Source organism: Tachysurus fulvidraco, chromosome 24 (genome assembly GCF_022655615.1).
Source record: "Tachysurus fulvidraco isolate hzauxx_2018 chromosome 24, HZAU_PFXX_2.0, whole genome shotgun sequence".
Lineage (NCBI taxonomy): Eukaryota > Metazoa > Chordata > Actinopteri > Siluriformes > Bagridae > Tachysurus > Tachysurus fulvidraco.
Window position 1 is genome coordinate 10027018 of NC_062541.1, and position 14405 is coordinate 10041422.

Here is a 14405-nt window from a genome sequence, read left to right on the forward strand (position 1 = left end):
TGTTTAATTGATTTGGTTTTGCTGCTATGAAAACCACCACTCTTCTGGGAAGGCTTTTCATTAGAGTTTGGACTGCGGCTATGGGGATTTTTGCCCATTCAGAAACAAGATTACAAGAGCTTGGGCACTGATTTCATTTGAGGAGGCCTGATGTGAAGTTGGCATTCCATAAATCTATCCTGTACACTGCTTATCCCACTGGGCCATGGGCAACCTGGAGCCTATGCCAGGAGACTCAGAGCACACGAGACCCATGAGATGTCTTTATGGACCTCTATTTAAGCACACTGTACAATACAAATACAATATGGGTCACTTAATTAAGGAAAAATCTTAATTCTATAGCACACAAGACATCCCAAACAACTGAAAGACATCTTAAACTACTTTACCTTTGTCTTAGCAAATACAACTTAGAGACAAAAACTAACTTACAGCATGGTATAAATTGCTATAAAGACAACACTGCTGAATTTGATTCAACCTGAAACAGAAAACCTGGATACTTAGCCAAAAGTTTCTTTTGTAATGATAGAGTTGTGCTCAAAAGTTTTCATACCTTAGGAGAATTTGTAAGATGTTTAACATTTTTGTAAAGAGTGATTAGGCAAAACAAATTTATTTTATTTCTTATAGGACACAAGTTAATATGTAAGGCATAACAGAACGGCACAATCATCAAATAAAACAAAAGAAAATAAAGAAATAATCCCTGTTCAAAAGTTTGCATACCTTTAGTACTCAATATAATGTGTCTTCAACTGCACATTGAGATCTTCTCTAACATGGCTCAAAGATATTGAGGTCAGGAGACTGATGGCCTCTAGAACCTTGGCCTGTTTCTGCTGTAGCCATTGGAGGGTCAATCTTGCCTTGTGCTTTGGATCAGTGTCATGTTGGAACAACCAAGAGCATCCCATGTGCAGCTTTTCTGCTGTAGAATGCAAATTGTCTGCCAGTATTTTCTGATAACATGCCACATTCATCTTGCTATCAATTTTTGTGCCACTGGAGCTCGCACGGCCCCAAAACATAAGAGATCCTCCACCATGCTTTACAGTGCAGATGGTGTGTTTTTCACTGTAGGACTTGTTGGCTCCTATCCAAAGATAGCATGTATGTTTGTGTGGTCTCATAACACCATATGACTTTGCTCCAGAAGATGTAACTTCCCTTTAATACCCATTTAAACCTGTGTGTTTATAATGTGGCCAAACATTCAAAGGTATGTAAACTTTTGATCAGGGTTGTTTAGGTGATTTCAGTTATCATTAGGTTTTAAAAAGCAGTCAAACAACTCTGCAATAATTAATGACTTCATGTGACCACTATCCTTAAATAAGAAAAATTAGATTTTGCATTATCAGTAATATTTTCCAAATAACTGGCGATGTTTAACGGGTCGCTGTGCCGTGCACGGCACGGAAGTCAAAGTGACCACTAGGGGATGACCCAGAAACAAGCTTCAATTCAACTTTAAAGCATCAAATCCTCCAAAAACACGAAAAAACCTATTTACCTAGTAAAGTTTATACTCTCAATAATTTTTTAAGCCCACACACAAACCACAATATGATTCACAGCCTTCATACTATTAGAAAAAAAATTTGGACAAAACTGACCTAGGTGGCGCTAGACCGGTTTTTCCCTTACCTTTAGACGCGTCTCTTTCTTCACTGGGGTAATATATTCCAATACAAATAATCCACAAAAATCCACACAGGTCCAAGGAATAGAAATCTGTAAGCCTTTTAATCCAAAACGCTCTGGTCGCGCCGCAAATATTCCGTTAGTGTTCTGAAAACTGGAAACAGAAGTGCGCCATCATCTCGTTTTGCCGCTCTAACTCCTAATTGGGATATTCAAAGATTCAAAGTCTACGTCATATTTATAGCCCAGGTCCTAACGAATCAAATAAGCCCTCATTTGAGCCAATCGGTGCTTGTATGGCAGAGATAGACGGCTGGGAAGCCAATGATGGCATGACCTAATTTTTGGGAACCCGCCTTTGACTGACAATTACTCCTTCCAATAGCAATGAAATGGGCCGGGACCTATACAGCCGTTTAGCCAATAAGCAGACGATTCCAACGGTATATGACATGCCTTACATTCTTTGCCTGTGTCTGCGTGAACTGGATGCGCAGAAGAATTCTTGCGTAATCCCTGACCTTTTGTCCCTCTCACAGCTCAGGGTGTCAAGTTACAGGCCTGTTTTCACACCAGAGTGATAGAGAAATAGTCTAGGCTTGTTTATGGCTTTTCAGACTGAGCATGCAGTCTTTTAATTCAAAGTTATATAGTAAACAAGTACACAAAAACGCTGCACCAGACAACCAGGGCCGTAGAAAAATATTCATATAAAATCCATTTTTGGGTCTTTTGACTTGAAATTTTTTTTTGGTGAAAGCCAAGACATGTGGCTATGACTCTCAGTTGTTATTTGGTCCCTAACGTGTTCCAGAAAAATAAGATTAATCAGTTTATCAGGTAAACAACCCAGGCGGAAATGAAAACCTGCATTCAAACCCCTGTAATTTTGTGCCAGTAAGGCCTAGAATCAATCTGAAACTAGTTTCTGAAACTAGAGAATCTCTTCTTTCAAATGAGACCCCTCTCCCCTGTGTGTCAAAGTATGTGGGAGCTGTACCACTTTTTGTTGGGTAGGTCATGTAGGCGAAAAAGGGAGGCAATGCTTAATTTCTTGCAGGCTATACAAACTTTTGAGCACAACTATATAGGGTTTATGCATCATGTTTTACTATGTATTGTTCTTTCAGACATACAACTAGGGGGATTTAGCCGTTCAATACTGAATATTAAAATATTTTTAAATATACATTCTATTAGGGGGGCACGGTGCCTCTGGGTTTCCTCCGGGTACTCCGATTTCCTCCCCGGTCCAAAGACATGCATGGTAGGTTGATTGGCATCTCTGGAAAATTGTCCGTAGTGTGTGAGTGAATGAGTGTGTGTGTGCCCTGTGATGGGTTGGCACTCCGTCCAGGGTGTATCCTGCCTTGATGTCGGATGACGCCCGAGATAGGCACAGGCTCCCCGTGACCCGAGGTAGTTTGGATAAGCGGTAGAAAATGAATGAATGAATGAATGAATGATGATATTCTATTAAGTGGTTTAATGATCCAAATAATTTAATATAAATCTAATAGTATTCTAGGTCATTCTGTCTGAGTAATTGTTATGCCTTAGTATACTTTGAATTCAAAAGCAGAAAGATGTGAGTCATCTATGATGGTTATATATTTATCTTTTTTTTTTTCTTTTCCATTTCTTTACTCTGCAGCTTAAGTTTGGAGTGCAAGATGACAGAGGTCATCCTGTAAGGTCTACCTATAATGACAGAAAGTACCACATTGGGTTGTTTCCACCAGTTGGACAAAGGCTATTTGGCAGAGTAAGTGCAAACCTTGCTGACCTCAAAGAAAGGAGAGAAAATAGATTTTCAGCAGCTTGTCCATTTTCTGCATGCCTGAGTCTGAGAGACCAGTCAGAATTTCATATGATGCAAAATCAGCTTCAGAATGGTAAGAGCTCAGGTGGGAGGATAAGCAATATCATCCAGAAAATAATGTATGCCTTTATTTCATGGGTGGATGAAAACACAATCACTGATATGTATTCATTTGACACAGTAATATTAGAAATATCAACACATAAAACATCAACGCAGCAAAAAAAGTTGGTTTGACAACACTAGCAAAAATAATGAAAAAGAACAGATATAGAAAAGCTATAGCATTTCACATCATGACGTTAGTAACTCATCTGTAAGTAAATTGAAAACCAAATAAATGAAATGTGATGAAAGAAAAACTGTGCTGTACTTGAGAATGTACATTCTGTTAAAATGTATTAAACAGTCCTGACATTTAATGAATTAATTTGTTGGTGTGGAATCACTGCATTGTCTTACTTATTATAAATCATGTCATATTAGTTTCTGACAGTCTAATTATTGGAAATTTGTATTTCTAGTATGAAACTAACTCATTTAAAAGAACACTTAAAATGTTTGGTGATTTGATTTGTTTTAAATGGATAGCAGAAATCTAAGATCAACCAGTATCTAATGTTACAGGTGTAAAAACAAAATGAATCTGCACATGAACTCCTAGTTCACTTTGAGTTAGCTAATGCATATGATATCACAGCAACCCTAGTAGTCGCTTAGCCTGGCTCTTGTTGTTAAAATTTTCAATATTAGTAATAAATATTAACAGACCGACAATAGCTGGTAGCTCTAAAAGTTTCTATTAAAGAAAACTAGTAATTATTTTTGGAGTAATTATTATTTTTAGGCTTCCACAGATAACTGAAATTGTTGTCAATTCTTCTAAACAACAGATGCAGTTACAGAACAAAAATATATGATCTGCAGGTTCCTGAAAGCTAATCATTAATCAGATCAAATCAACCAATATCCACATTTTAAGCTACCAAACGTTTTGCTATGCAGTTAGATGAGAGCACTGATAGTGCTACAGACATTATTCCATCATTTATTTTTCCTTTTTTTTTTTTTTTTTTTTGAGTCTTTTTATCCAGGACATAACTGAACTGAAAGATTTCACTATCAATCCAGAATACATGGCATATCTAGATCACTTCCTGCCTTTGGATCGATTTAGGTTTGAATTGCTTTCTCTCTGCAAATAAACCAAACTAGAGTTGTATGAACCACATACCAGTTATTTTTCTCTGTGATTACTGTGTTCTCAAAAGAAAACACACAGGATTGATTAACATGGGCTGAATGCTGCCTAACTGAATACACAGCAACTCATTAGCTGGAGTAGATTAACTGCGTAGCCATAAAGAATAGCCATATTGTGCCTTAGATTATATGGAAAAAGAAGTTTTTAAAGCACTAAGCATGCAACAACCCAATACATTATTTGGGATAATTTCTTTATCCGTTATGAAGTCCTTGTATCAAAAACGAATGCCACCTGCGATGGAATTACTGATGAAAGTCATTGTCAAAATTGTCAACTTCATCAAAGGAGTTGTTCTCAACAATCATCTTTTTGAGACCTTCTGTGCACATCATGTACATCTAATTTTTCATTTGGCTGTCAGATGGTTGTCATAAAGAAAGTTGAACAGCCACAAATACAAAAAAAGCCCTAATATTTTCACATGAAGAAGCAGTCACTTCTTACAAATATATGTCCTGATGAGAAGTTGCTGTAAATTGTCATGTTTTTCTGATTCCTTTTCTATTCCAGATGAATTGAACCTAAAACTTCAAGGTCAGGGTTGCCTTTTCAGACATTTTTGTGAACAAATCCAAGGTTGTGACAACTGTGCTTTAAGACTTATTTAAGAAATCCGCTCTTATTACAGCCATGAGTAAAGTCTTCAAATCAACATGTCTACCAAAGTAAGTGGTTGCTGACGTGACTTGCATTATCGAGACACATCTGGACAGACTACAAAAACTGCACAGGCTCTAACTTTAGCTGGAGAATGTGATGATTTGACCCCCTTAATCAATAGCAATTTTATTGCTGCTGCTCTTAACAAAAATAGTGTTAGTGACTCTTATTAAGTGTTTTAGTCATTGCTTAGAGTTATAAGCATTGTTCATACTGCCTGAGTCAAATGACGACAACAGTACGTATGATATAATGATATCATTTATAAATATATACACACCCACGCATATACAAGAATAACTTGATAAATCACATTCTGTACAATTAAATGTGCACAGTTTATGCACTAGCGGTCCTGCAACAGAACCATCCTGTTTCAGACATAAAGCATAATGCGAACCAAAAAACTAATCATTTTTGTTACATTCTATTCCAAATAAAGAACTAATTACAGAACTCACAGTACTAGTTATAGTTTGTATATACTGAGTGGAGGTGGTAGAGTCTTCATCATCATGCTTTCATCAAGAAATCTCTGATTGTGGTTTTAATGATTTGACTGCAAGCAAAGAAGTATTAAGGAATGAAGAACAGTGGAACTGTTGAAGGATCTACAGTAACATTGCAGACGTGGGTGAAACAAAGGTATTTTCAGAGTTTCACTTTCTTTAGAAGACACAGGGAGATGAAAGCTTTTTGCCCAAAAAGCCTGAGAAATATTTTCAATCATTAATATTGCTGTTGTCACTACTGCAATGTTGTTTGGTTTTGCAGAGCAGAATACTTTTATTTGCACCTGAAAAACATATTAGACTGTATTGAAAGACTTCCAAAACATATCCATACCGAAATGTCTTGCATAATTAGAGCGAAGAAACAACTTGTCCTGGAGCTCGGTTCACTTCCAATGCTGAACATTGCAAAATCATCATTAATGCAGACAGAAAGCACATTGTTTTTTTGTTGTTGTTTGTTTTAGCACAGTGGTTCTGTATGTTTCTTATCTGAGCATTCTACCAATTTGTGTGTGACCTTTTTGTGTGAAATTTACTGAGCCACCTGTTGTTCCCAATGGTATCAGTCCAGGTTAGCCTCGAACTAGGATTATGAAGGAAATCTGTAAAGGTATTGAGGAAATCCTGAAAAATGCATAATTTTAGGAAGGAACAACAGCAGCCACATCGCTTTATTTGGGTTTCGTGCTTGAGCCAGAGAGCCATTGGCATCATGATCTCCAGCACCTCCATTATCTTCACACTATCCCCACAGGGGCTAAAGTAGAATCCAGAAGATCTGATAAAGATCTTGCTAATGGTCTGTAGTTTGTTTGTTTGCTTGTGTCTGAGGTTATCATTTCACCTTACAGAATTAAACATAGAGGAGCCAAACTGTGCATGAGCTGTGAGTCAGAAAAAGCCGAATGACTCTGCTTTTAAGGTTTCAGGCCACTGTTAGTAAAATACTCACTCACTCACTCTCTCACTCATTTTCTACCGCTTTATCCGAACTACCTCGGGTCACGGGGAGCCTGTGCCTATCTCAGGCATCATTGGGCATCAAGGCAGGATACACCCTGGACGGAGTGCCAACCCATCACACACTCTCATTCACTCACGCAATCACACACTATGGACAATTTTCCAGAGATGCCAATCAACCTACCAAGCATGTCTTTAGACTGGGGGAGGAAACCCCCAAGGGGTGGGGAGAACTGCTGCTATTGTGTAACCTTTCCATTCTGCATTAGACTGGCAAATAGAATGGTCAGATGGTCCAAAAATTATTTTGATAAATAAAAGCAACAAACATAAAATAAATGTTAGTACAAATAATAACTATTGTTTTTTTTGTCATTAATAAGAGCAACTCAACTCAAGATAAAAGGTGGAGCATGTGATGATATTTAAATGATGTTGAACTAAGCTAACATTGTAAAATAAACAGATGTTGTGCTCTGGCTATATAGCTGCCATGTCCTGCAGAGACAGGGAAGTGAAATTCATATTTTTGCGTAAAAGTGTAAGTATGTTAGAACAGAAGGACACATAGTGAGTGTGAGGAAGCAAATCAAAATGTTATTTGATGTGTGAATGGGTGGGAAATTGTATATCGACAAAATATTGGATAGCGTTCTGGATAACACTGGATTTTCAATCATGGACACACTCTGATGAGAATAAAGGATTTCATGGCATTGCAGATTTTTTGGAATTGGGGCAAAAGAAAAGCAAATAAGGATGTGTGGGATTCCTCAAACGCTGTGTGTATGCCTGTATGATAAATGTCTCTTGTCTCATGTTGTTCTTATACAAAGAATTAGAACTTGTGTTACGCATGCAGGTGATTTAGCATTCCCTGCCTAAAATTATGAGCTAATGATACAGAACACCAAACATAAACAACGTTTTGTATGAAATAATTGTTCATATTTGTCATTAATTATATTATATATAAAGTAACAGCAATATATTTTGTTGTCCTGTTTTAGTCAAAACCAGTGGTTTCAAAAACGTATTAACAATATACTTGGCTTCAATAAAGTTTCAAGATTTGAAAGATCACCATGAAAATATACAGTAGAAATAACTGCAAAACAAATGTTTTTATTTTTTTTTATTCAAAAACCTTCAAAATATGTTTCAGGTTCAAGAAAGTTTAAGCTTAAACACAATGCAAAGCATCATATACAGACGGATAAAATACATTTTATATACTGCAGACGAGCCATGTCGGGGATTACATATGTACAATATGTAAACATGTATATACATTTCTTTTATACATTTACAAAAAAAGCTTTGTTTCTATTTTCTCTTTGTATATAGATATTTTTATATTCCCCACTAGCATTTGTACTACAATAATGAAAAAACATTTACATATCTGTCAATCAATTTTTCTCTTTTTATATTACAAATGGGTTTCCATAAAAATATATCTCTGTACAAAATATTTTTTTTTTCATTTATTTGTTCTCCTTTTTCCTCGTAATTCAGAGCAGGCTAGTCCATTCAAGCTAGTCCATTCAAGTCTGTTTTTTTTTGTATATATATATATATTTTTACACTTGCTTTGCAACACAACCCTTTTGGTCAAAGAGCATAGAACTGCAGTCTGACTGGTGTTCCTTGAGGCTTTGGCTAGACAAAGCAGGTCTATAAGTCACTCAAAGTTGGGCACTTCTCTCTTGCAGAGCGGAGAGGAATGCATCGCTAGTCTGGGTTCTTTTTTTTAAATGAACAATTAAAACAATGTATGATAAAGGAGTGTGTGTGTGTGTGTGCGTGTGTGTGTGTGTGTGTGTGTGTGTGTGTGTGTGTGTGTGTGTGTGTGTGTGGCTTTATAAATGAAATTGTTTGAATATGTACTCTGGGGATAACGCTATTCCAATATACTGTAGCTTATGTACAATTTTAAAGATTTTATAATCTTGCTATTATTTGATTTCTTTTTTTACGAGCTTGGGATAAGTATTCTTCTTTAGGTGATATGGGAAATATAAAGGAAAAGTGATTTCAATACATTTCAGGCAATACAAAATTGAGTTACATTCAATTTAACATGGAGATTTCCATATTAAAGTTGACTTTTTTGTCTTACTTCATCCACATGAGGCATTAGACAAGAGATACACAAGTGAGATGTAAAGTGTAGTCATAGCAACAGTTGAAATATTACATGGGATCAAAGGAATTAATCCATTAAATATGTGCTTTCAATTAATACTAATGTCAAAATTAATCTGCCTCATTAATAAAGAAAGACATTTCACCACACAAAACAACTGTAACAACAATAATGAGGGTTTGACATAAACTCAATTGAGTGTATCAAAGAAATGAAGCACATCCCTTTTCAGTTCACCAGCGAGAGTCAAGCAAACCTGACTATAAGTGATAAAGATGAGTCAGCTTCACTGCCGACGAGACCACGACTTCAAAACCTTGCTTGCCTCCCTTTTATTTCTGCAGAGCAAAGAACACCTATAATAATTACAAAGAACCCAAACGATCGCCGGGGAAGATTTATGTGCAAATATTTAATGGATTTTTGTGTATTAGGTTCATTTTTGTAAGCCAAAGTTGTATAATACATTGGCAAATGAGCAGCATTAGACTATTATTAATGTTATGGTTTTAAACTATTTCTAAAAAAAAAAAAAAAAACAAAACAAAAAAAAAAAACAGAAAACAGCAGGAAAGACTAACATATACAGCAATTATACCTGATGACCAAAGATTTTTTTTTTTTCTTAAGATGTGTGAGAATCCCTCAAGTCTTATGATCACAAACTACGGAGAATTCATTAAAAGGTCTTTAAAACGTGGAATTTGTCTTCTTTCCCTTTTGGAAAACATGATTCATATTATATCATATTATATGAAAGAGAAAGTATTGGCTTTGAAATTCATCCCAACTGTTGTTTTTTATTATTTTTAAACAGACCCTTGTACAGTATCAACCTGGCAAATAGGGAACTAAAGAAGGACTAAATGATCTGTGAGCCAAATACATCACAGGGATGTACCGTGAGGCACATGGTGTTACAACTGTAAAAGAAAGACCTCAAGAAACAACTGAGGTCATCAGTTATGAATTGTTCTAAACTTTTTTTTTTTCTAGTTTCAGATGCATAAAGAATAGAAGAGATAACAAAAGAGAAGAAGGGATTTTGTTGAAGAAAAAGCAAAACTTTATGCCTGGGGTTCTGTAGTGAAAATAATCAATGATGGAGTGAAAGTGTTTTCATGAGATTTCTTATGAGTAATTTTGTACAAATTCTAATGCCAAAGCAGTAACTGAGTAAAAACCTTTTTGCCATCTATCCTAATAAAGAATTGCCATTGCATGACTATCAGTAAGCGCCTGCATGTTAGGACTGTAAATGATTGGGGACACAGAGTAATAACTGATATCTAATGTGCAGGACACAGAGTATAAGTGAGGGGCCTTCTACTCTGATGAAGAACAAGGAAAAAAAAAAACAAGAAAAAATATTCTGCAAAACAAACCCATCGCCAATTGGTATAGTACAATGTGCCTGGCAACGGTTTTGCCTGTGAGATACAAGGGAAATCCAATCATTTTCTCAACTCAGAATTGGAACAGGCACTGGGTGATATATCCATGTAACTGAGATAAGCTACAGATTTAAAAAGTAAAACAAATGAAAAGCAATTACCAAAAGAGAGATGGAATTGACAGAGAAGTGACAGTATAGAAATGCATTGGATAAACTATAACAGGGATTTTAAAAACTCAGTAAAACGTTGATGGTCAGAAATACATGGCAACGTATACAATAAATCATTACGTTTATAGGCAGATATCAATGTATCAGTAGTACTAGATGACTCTCCAAGCCCATTGAGCATATATGCAGAGCCACAACACACTATGGTTGGTCTTTAACCATCCACCCAATTAGTAAAAGTGACTGTGTATTAAGTGGCTCTCCCTGACAATGAAATTAAAAAGTGTGTCATGTTTCTATCCCTGACCTGAATTTATTTCTTCATCTGCAGTACGTGCTTTATCCTCTTCAGGTCACAGTGGATCCAGAGCCTATCCTGGGAACACTGTTCATGAGGTGGGAATTTACTCTGGAATACAGGTCATGCATTGCATTGAATCACGCACACACATATTCACAATTAGGGGCAATTTAACATAGCCGATCCAACAACAAGCAGGAACCAGAGGAAACCCACACGTACACAAGAACATCCTAATCACAGGGTTAAACTATGGAATCTGGGGTTGAAAATAATTGCAAAAGAAATGGACATGTATTTCTGGTATTCTGAGAATCTGCCTTTAACATTTGAATATGTGCCTGTCATTTTTTCCTAATATTTAACTGTAAGAAAAAATGCTTTGTGAGAGAAAAAATCTGCATGCAGTATGATATAGTGAGATGGGAACACTGTGAACAATACCATTCCTTGATTGTTCCCTTGACCAAAACCAAAAGAAAAACAGAACCTCATTGACTGCGGTCAAAGTTTGCCTTGATGTTGCATACTAGCTACAGTGTAAGGCATTGATACATACAGGAATCCACAGACTCTTCACTTTAGGTAACCTTTCCAAAAAGAAAGTAAAGATATTTAAATATCAGATGTCACAGCCCTCTAAAGACTCCATCCCACCGACATACAAAGGTAAAGAACCATGCTTTTGCACTCTAGCTCCACAGTTCCCCAGACCTGAGCATCCAGAACCTGCCTTCATTTTCAAGATATTAGGGAATGCAACTGCACTCTAATGACTGATACGGTTGTCAAAAGGCTGCTGCCCCACCTTGAGGAATGTAGATACCATCCAAGTGCATTGCCATACCGTCTGTAAGTAACAACAACAACAACAAAAAAGATGAATTGCCTAAACCCAACTTTCCTTTCATATTTTCTGCCCCAGCGTTCTCCTCAGGGGGCATGTACAGCCTGTCCAATCTCAGCCAGGCTGGCGAAATGCTGCAGAGAGAACACCCCATCCTCTGGGTTGGAACAAGTAGAGAAAGGTGCTAATGATATAATCCTTGTCTTCTAATAAGCCTCAAAATCTCATTCCACTTCAATTCAAGGCTCTGTGGCTTCAGGTGAAAATTTCACAGGAATCAATAGTGAAAGTGTCAGCCAGAGAGATCCAGTAATGCGAACAAAGTCTGCACTTATCCGCAATCTTGCAGCTTCAATGTGCAAGGAGACAAAAAAAACAAACAAAACAAAAAAAAAAACACCAACCAAAATGCATTCCATGAAGAAAAGGTAGAAAATCAAAATGAAGCGCTGACTGTCCAGGAAGTTCTTCTCACTAGTTCTGCCCATAGCAAGACTCATCCCAAATCCCTGTTCACCCAGTAGAAACGGTACACGTCAGCCTCTGGCTACTGAAACCCCATCATGTCATTTTCTCGTGTTTTTTTCTCTGTAAGTGACAGAATCACAAGCATCCTCTCTGCCATGCCAAAGATTCATGAAAGCTCTTTCCAGAAAAAAACCCCAAAAAAAAAAACAAAACAAAAGGGAAATAGCAGACATATAAGAATAGAAGAAGTTTGGGATAACAGACACGGCTGTATTTGCCACTAAGGAACGCATTTGTTTTCTTGTTCAGAATTTTTCCTGCTTCTTAATCAGGGTGTGATCTCTTTTGCGTAATAATGATTAGAATCTTCTCAGTAAATGAAAATAGGCTTCTATGTTTGTCAGCCCACCCACACAGTCCGGTCCTGCTTGTGGGGGCACTTGAGTGGGCAGGGGAGAAAATTCGATGTCAACCTGTCAAGAAAAAAAAAGCATATGTAAAGAAAAGATAAGGGCAGAGGTCAAAAAAAAAAAAAGGCAGAGAAGAACTACATTTTAGACAAATAATAAGAAAAAAAACAGTCTATTATTAAGTAAGGAAAACAACATGATTTGCCATGGTGTTATGTAAGGATTAAATATTAAACACTGTTACATGAAAATAATTCACAAGTTGTGACCTGATGTCATGTAAAGTCAGTAAACCAAAGCTGATGTAGAAAACCCGTTTTTCTGGATATTTTAATTCTAGCTAATCTATTAACTAGTACTTTAAAAGCTCATTTTCTTTTCCTATGATGCAAGGGGAAAGCTACAGTTACAAAGTTAGCCAATGTTTTTGAAATTCAGTGGCTTTAACTTTTTACCACTCATACTACACAGTATAATAAAGCCTGCAGTGAAGAGGCGGTTTGGGAAATTATGGTAGGAATCTTTGGAAAACAGCACAACTGAATTATGCCAAGAGAGTAAAGAAATTGTTCCTGTGCTTTTTCCCTTCAGAGTCCTTAATCTAACAGCATACCACAGCATGTTGTATTTGATGCTATGAAACTCAGTGGCTTTCCCAAATGAAGTCCACACAGGGTATGAAAAGTCCGCGGGTGTGTGCTCAGATGGTGATTGTGATGTAAGACAAAACTGTGTATTCCTTTAACTCTTGCAGTGTTTGTCTGTAAAAACTTTTAAACACTGTTTTTTTTTTAAATTTTTTTTTTTTTACTTGATACACTTTATCAGGAACTCTGCTTAGTTTAAACATTCATTTAAGTATTGAAACCTATTCGTTTAAGGGATGCACCTTTTTTATTTTATTTACTTCTTGTGAACACAGTGCAGAGTCTGCTTTCTTTTAATCATAAATGGTACACACAGATACACTCAGATATTTATTTCATTTCCTGGTCAATAAGGCTGCACTGTATGCCAGGATTAGGTCACATAGTATCTTCTATAGTATTACTGTTGGCATTAAAAATCTTTTGTGCACCTAACTAAAAAAGAACAGTATCAGACCAATATCTGATACCAATATCAGTGTACATGCACAGTATCTCTGAACCAGGTATTCACTTTCCTTTTAGAACAATTCTGTTATTAAACAAATTGTGTAACAGTCAATAAATCGTATATTGTTGTCGATTGTACGCAGGGACTAAAAGCACATTAACATGTGCTTCATCCATATAATAACTTCATCCATACCCTTATTTATTCCCATGTATTCAGAGTGTGTATATTGATAATATAACTTTAAAGTCCTTTAAAGAAAGAATGTAAATGTTTAAATGTACATGATTAGGAGCTTCACTTAACCTTTAACCACCTTAAAATAAGTACATAAATGTTCTAACCTATATTTTAACATTTGTTTAAATGATCTCTTCATAAATGCTTACATTTAAACGTTTAAACAAGAATTAGGTAGAAAACAATTTGGAATTTCAAAGGATTGAGTGAATGGCATTTTTATTCTAATTTAACTGGAAAAAGCTGAAATTATTAATTTACTCTGATTTTTGAATAGACACTTGTAAGGTTAAATACACAACTATCAAACTGTCCAAAAAGAGAGAGAGAGAGAGAGAGAGAGAGAGAGAGAGAGAGAGAGAGAGAGAGAGAGAGAGAGAGAGAGATTTACTTACGAAAAAAAACATCGTTTGGAAATCTTACATTTATGACACTGAATTTGTAAATC

General features: G+C 36.2%; 1 protein-coding gene across 2 annotated transcripts in view; it reads right to left on the reverse strand.

Moving 5' to 3' along the window:
- Positions 1 to 7997: 7997 nt before the first annotated feature.
- csmd2 (CUB and Sushi multiple domains 2) overlaps positions 7998 to 14405 on the reverse strand; it is a 288152-nt gene continuing 281744 nt past the window's right edge. The window contains exons 71-72 of one of the 2 annotated variants that reach the window (XR_007139415.1): positions 10901 to 12682; positions 7998 to 9364 (exon numbers count right to left, since the gene is read on the reverse strand). The gene's annotated coding sequence lies outside the window, so the exon portion shown is untranslated. Of the gene's footprint in view, positions 12683 to 14405 lie in introns of both variants that reach the window. The other variant, XM_047808186.1, reaches the window with a different exon arrangement.